The sequence below is a fragment of the Pinus tabuliformis genome, chromosome 4_1 (assembly GCF_031772625.1).
Source record: "Pinus tabuliformis cultivar Carrire ecotype Pingquan chromosome 4_1, CPIR1, whole genome shotgun sequence".
Taxonomy (NCBI): domain Eukaryota; kingdom Viridiplantae; phylum Streptophyta; class Pinopsida; order Pinales; family Pinaceae; genus Pinus; species Pinus tabuliformis.
This window is the reverse complement of record NC_142303.1, coordinates 440,935,943-440,942,847: the sequence shown is the minus strand read 5'-3', so window position 1 is coordinate 440,942,847 and position 6,905 is coordinate 440,935,943. Positions and strand designations below refer to the sequence as shown.

Below are 6,905 nucleotides of genomic sequence, written 5' to 3'. Positions count from 1 at the left end.
TGTTTGATGAAAAGGGGAAATTGTTTTGATTTATTTATAGGTAGATGATTTAATTATCACAGTAAATGTTGATGAATTGATTATAGAAATCAAAGTGCAGATGTCACAAGTGTTGGAAATGAAAGACCTCAGAGAATTACACTATTGGTTGGGTCTGGAAGTTTGGAGGGACTCTAGGCAGAGTTTTCTAGGAGTTAGTTGTAACTCTCCTATTCTTATGCAAACTTACATATTCTTGATGTTAATGATTAATGAGTAGAGCATTCTGGGGGAGGCAGTCCATAGGTGCACAACTTCCTCACTTGAGAGCTGCTAAGTTTAAGAATATATTTGTTTTCTTCCATTTTTTAACAACATAATTTAAAGTTGCAATTCCAAACCTCTGCAAGGTTTTAGATGAAATTGACTAAAAATATTACTGAAAATGTTTTGACCATAATACTTTTTTATTTTATTTTTTATTTCCAATATACTTAGTTGATATTGAAATATTTAACAAAACATATGTATTGGAATATTTGATTTTCAATTGCTTTAACTAATAGAGGTAATTGGCATTAAAATATTTTATTCAACACGGGTATTGAAATATTTTATTTATGGCACACAATTAAATTCTTTTTGTCACTCATCTTTTTTAAATATTATATTATAATTTCATATTAAAAATTCAATAAATTACATTTTTAAAAAGTAATTAATTCTTTTTTTATTTCAATTACCTTTTAATTCTTTTTTTATTTCAATTACCTTTTCTTTAACTATGTATCACATTAATATAAAATTATTTTATTTAAAAAAACATTCATTCGTATATATAAATATATATAATATTCTTTTTCCATATATATATGAAATTGGAATACATTAGTGATCTGGAGATTCAAATATCCTATTAAAACTTCACACTTAAATATTTTAAAAATAACACAATTATTAAATAGTTTTTTTTATTGTTTTCAATTACTTGGTCTCTTCACGTAAAATTGCCATAAAATTTTGTTATTTAATATAAATATGAAAATATAATAATTCTAATCCACATCATATATATATATATAGATGATGCACTATATGTCAATTTAAAATTAAACAATAAAAATATTAAAATAAAAAATAATTTTATATATATAAATATAGTTATTTTAAGAAAGACATATGCAAGTCCATGTGTAAAATGAATGGAAACATGCATTTTCCGAATATGCTTCTCGATGCAATTAACATCATATTAATATTAACCATGGTAGACAATTATTATCATATTAATATTAACCATGGTGGACAATTATTATAAATGCTTTTATTCTGATTTAATAATTCTATTAAGATATAAGTATAGTTAAATATGGTTCTACTTGATTGTAATTAAATATTATTTAATATGCTGGATAATTTTTACTCTATTTAATGATTGTTCACCATATTTAATCATTATTAAATATGGGTGAGGAGATTAAATTATAATCTATTATAATTAATGAGTATAAATTATGGTTAAATATAAATAACTTTAATGATTTACATGTAATTATATTAAAATGGTTTCAATATATTTTAAAATAAATATAAATTTAAAAATTATAAAACTCTGATGGTATTATTTAAATGTTTCTGCGTGAGCCTTTACTTTCCCAGTCACCTTCATTAACATGCTGTGAATGAAGATAGAGATAAATATTTTCGAATTCACAAACTTACATAATTTTCAGAGTGAAAACTGTGTAAAAATATTTTATGTACAGGAAATAAATAACTTGGAAAGAGAGTTTTTGCAAAATTAATGCATATGGGATACACATTAACTGTACATGCCAATTTGGAATAAACTGTGAAGTTTTTTTGTTTGTGAAATTTTAGTTATGTTGTTGGGTATTTAAAAAAATTAGTTACTCGTGACATTAAATTGGTGGATGAGACTATCTTGTTTGTAGGACAAGAGATCTGTTTCTATGTAGCCGTTTGATACGAAGGCATACATACTCTACCTCTCTAGTTTTGAACAAATAACCTCTTAAGAAAAAAACACGATCTTAACTGTTAAGCCTAATCAAACTATAAATAAAACAACAATTAATTAACCAAAATAAAACTTAATGACAGAAAATATGGAACTGACAATATAGCACGTTTCATTAAAGATAGAAAACGATGAACGTCCACACTGTCCTGCTTTCTTCTAGATAAAAGGAGGGCAGTTCACAGAGAAACGTTGTTTGCACTAACGAACTTTGATTTTGAAATCACATTGCCGGTGAGTTGTAACTCTGTACGTATTATGCGTCCGATGTTTGAAGGTAACCCATTACAACTTTTCGCTCATCGTGGGATTATGAAATAACATTTGAACGAACTGACTTTCCTTTCATGTCCCGAGTGACAAAGCCTTTATCAAAGTGTGTTGTGACAACTCATGGAAAAATTGATGAGCCAATTTTTTTCCAAGATTTTATTTATTTTTAATTAAATTTATTGTATAGATGTTCTATATTTTAACATGGAAAATGTTATTCGAGTTGTTTTTATTTAGATTTTTCAAATTTTTTATTTTATTTTATTTTATTTTATTTTATTTTTTTAATTTTTTTTGTCTAATTTCTCTAAAATTTACTAGGAATTTATTGAAATTATAGGTTTGGTAGGTAATCCATGCACAATCAAAGTACTCTAGGGTTTTCCATGGTACTTAATCCATATATATAGTGGAAAAATCAATTTAAATAACACAAATCAAGATTTCACCTCAAATTTTTCTTTGAGATTCTGACTTGAGAAAGTCCAAAAAATCGCACTACAGACAACTCCAATGTTATTATATAGTTATATTATATGATATGGCAATAAATAATAAATAAATGAAATTTTATGCATATGAAAATGCTTTAAAAAATGATAAAAAATTACATTTAATGAAATATATGATATATAAGTTATTAAGTATAAAATGGATTTATATTCTTTATAATTTAGTTATTAACTACTGTAAATCTATCTTAATTTTGGATGTTGTGTTCAAAGACAAATAAAATCTTTTGAAGTGCGAACCAGTTTGATATCACTAAAAATACAAATTTTTTATTTTTATTTTTAATTATTATTTTTATTTTTATTATATATTTTTAAGTTATTCGTAACACATCTCTTTTATTTATTTATAAATTATGGTCGCAAGAATTAATTATTTATTATTATCTATGCTTCTCACTCATGAACACATTACATCATTGCATTTATTTGCTTATATTAGACTTTGGCTATCATAACTTCACCATACAAATATGCACACGAGTGCATAGTTCACGCGGTCGGGGAAATCGGTTTTCACGCACCCCGCCGTAATCGATTCTGCTTGTATATCGGATGCTGTACACCTCATATATTGGTTATGGTGGGTTGCGATCAACATCTATACAATATGTAATATAATAAAGCTTCTTCTGCGGGCCCCCCTTAGAACTTCACCATACAAATATATTCATCGTGATCATAAAGTTGATATTATGTTGTCACAAACCCCAACCCTTCAATTTATTTTTTTTGTGCCAATCTACATAAGCACTCCCAAAGTTGACACTTTTGTTCTCCTATTATTCAATTCTCTTAAAACATAACTCCAAAACCTATCTATTCCTTATTGGAAAATAAGCAAAGAATAATTTATCAAGTATATTTTCTCTTTGCAAATTTAACACTTTTATTTTGATTTCCTAACACTACTATGAGAATTGCCCCAGTTGTTCCTCTCCCTATTGACTTGACTTTGAAATTAAACAATATTCCCCATTCGCTATGATCATATCAAAGGTATTTATATAAAATTTCATTTCTTTTGATATTGGTCACCCTCTGTTGACTATATGTATAATCGATATATTTTACATGCTTGAACTTTTAAGCTAAAGGTCGGAACCTCTAGAAGAGATCCTTTCCCAGCTTTAATTTTATATGTTTTGTTTTGGCATGGCTCTTTGATTTAGCCCATCGTGGATTACTAGTTGTACCACTTCTTGAACAGTGTGGCCATCCCAATTCTTCCAAGTTTTAATGGTCACGTAATATTCACATGGTAATTAGTACTATGGCAAGGTGGACGCATCAGAATGTTTCCCTAAGATCCAACGATGGAGCTTTACTTACATAACCCTAACCTATCGTTTTGCCTCCCTTCCTGCCTCATTTGGTCTCTGAATGGTTTTGAAGAGTGCCATGTCAATACTATCTCTCCTTGTTGCAGCTGGACCTTGCACCAGAATTCTATGGCAAGCAAAAATTCTCTTGACTGTGAAGTTTCCACTAACGCCTGGTAAGGGATTAAATCAAACTTGAAGCCCTTACACTCTGCGCCTTTGCGTTTTCATCTATGTTTTTTCGTTATCTTAGTTATACGCCTCCTTTTTCTTCTTACCATTCCAGGTAAAGGGGTATGAAGCTAACAGGGAGGTCATAACGCTGGAATCCGATACCCATAAACCTCCTCTGGACGAAATGTAAGTATACTACCCCTAAACCTCCTCTGGACGAAATGTAAGTATACTTTTGGTAATAATCGCTAAGAGAAGGGTTAACTAATTCTTTTGTACAATGATTCTAATTTAAACATTGTTAGTTTAACTTTCTTGGATTCTTTGATTCCAGGTCTTACGGTGCCTCCCGGTGTCATCCTTTACCAGTGCGGAATAGGAGTGAGATTGTCGGGAACGCACTCCTCCCTACAGGCATCAAGGGAAGTAATTTGAGCTGGAAACCCCCTTTTTTCCTGAATGTGGAGTTGTCGCTCAGTTCGGCCGACAGTTGTGTCTATTTCAGAGTTGACTCCCTCTGGAGCGTTTTATTACTTACCCATTGTATCTTTGTGGATTTTTCTTACCACCTTTGATGCATTACTGACCTAAATTGCATAGCCAGTTTACAGGAGCAGGGAAATCGGTTCCACTCCCATACACAGGTATAAGTCCCCATTCCATGTACTATGTCTTTCCTCTTTAAATATAACGTGTTCTATATTTATTTATTTTTCAGTATATCTAAGACGCACGTCTTTTTTTTTAATTTTTGTTCTTCGGCTTTTATTCTCCTAGCCTGTCGTCACTCTACTCGGTCTAGTTAATTTATTCACGATTGCTACCCTATCCGGTTAATTTGTTACGAGCACTCGTTTTTATCCCGTCATTTCAAGTTATATTTCTACTGTGGTAGACTAATCTTTTGTATTTTCTGGTTTTTGCAGGAGAATCTTATCAGCTTTGCTCCTGACAGGTAAACTTCACCATTCTGATGGTCGTAAATATCCTTACGTTTTTAAGGTTTTATAAGAATATAATGGTTTTTGTTTGTTTTTTTCTATTTCTACCCTGTAACAGGTAAACCCCTTCTTTCTCTCGCTCAGATTCCCTCATGGAGAGTTTGGAATAGGAGTCTTTTTCCTTTGTCCCTAACGACCATCATTCTGCAACAGGTAGATGGTTTCTACTTTCCTTGACTATTTGTCATTACAGTTACAATTTGAACTCAAATACTCTATATTTTTTGAGTACGATTAGGTTCCAGGGCTTATCATGCAATGGCGTAGCCCTTGTTTTCTTAGGCCTCTGGCCTGTCAGTTGTTCAACATATATGAATTGAAATGTATATATTTGGAATGCAATTTTCGAATTGGGTCCTCCAGTAATTTTCTAGAAACTTCTGAAAAGAGCTCCGTTTTTCATTTTATTCAATCCTCTCTTTATTACTTATTTCCATGGATTATATACTTAGTGTATTTTCGTTTTAACAATTTGGCTATGGAAACTATGTTTTTCTTCCTACAATTCACGGTTGGTAATTTAACCTTTGCATACTTCCTAGGGTAGAAACAAAGTTGGTAATCATTCTCTTTGTTTTTGTGGTTAAATCGGCTATGTATTTTTATTTAATTGAATAACTATGGTTTTTTTCCTTCTAAAATTTGTTTAGACAGCGTAGCACATAACTGTTATAGAAATTAGAAATCAAATCTTCTTAAGTCAATACGATATTATATATACATGTATATATGGATTGACTTCCATTTGCAACCCTAGTCTGTAAATTTGATTTTATTTCTCATATTGTGGTCACAATGTGCCTGGGGCATTTCTGTAACCTTCGGTTAGATTGACGATTTGCTGTCGCAAATTAATTCTCCAGTTTCATTTATTGTCTATTTCTGTGCAAGGGTTTATTTCTCAGACTTCTTTTTTCTTTTTTACGTTTATTTTTGTAAAATAAACTTTAACATGGTACAATTTTTAAGTAATCCTTGAAAGCTATATGGAGTTTGGTATAGTTTGCGGTTTATACATCAATCCAATAGTGAGCCCAATTAATTATAAGTAAAATTCTCACTATCAACAATTTTAATTGTTGGAATCGTATGTCATACGATATTGGCCCTGTGACTACTTTAGCTCGAATCAATGATTCCAAAGGCCTTTGTTCAATTTCTTAATTTACTCTGGCTCAATTTAGTAACTAGGAGTCACGCCTGCCTAACTATGGTTTCTAATTATTTGCTGAATAATGTTGGTCGGATTTATAGGTAAAATAATTAATTTACCCCTAAGTTGCTCTTAATTTGCTACCCATTTTTTTTCTGCACCTGCTACCACAATTAGGACATAGGATCTTCACAAATTTAGTTAAAAATTATTTACCCACTTAGCCGCCATCTTATATTGCAGAATTTATTTATCAGGAAACTAAGACGTTACTGCACGATTTGGAAATCCAAATCTGATAATCGCCTCTAATTTTCTACCGAGTACATGGCCACTTGGTTAAATTGTCTACTCCCTTAACTTTTCTCCTAACTATGATTATATCTTTTTCACGCTCTTTTATAATTCTAACTTTTCTCATCATAATTTTTCACAAAATATTTAATATCA

The 6,905-nt window shown here is 30.3% G+C and overlaps 1 long non-coding RNA gene across 1 annotated transcript; it reads left to right on the top strand.

The window, feature by feature from the left end:
- Positions 1 to 4,109: 4,109 nt before the first annotated feature.
- On the top strand, positions 4,110 to 4,983 carry LOC149176223 (uncharacterized). Its single transcript, XR_016258629.1, has 3 exons — positions 4,110 to 4,303; positions 4,414 to 4,487; positions 4,636 to 4,983. It is a non-coding gene; the product is annotated as an uncharacterized LOC149176223 (long non-coding RNA).
- Positions 4,984 to 6,905: the final 1,922 nt, after the last annotated feature.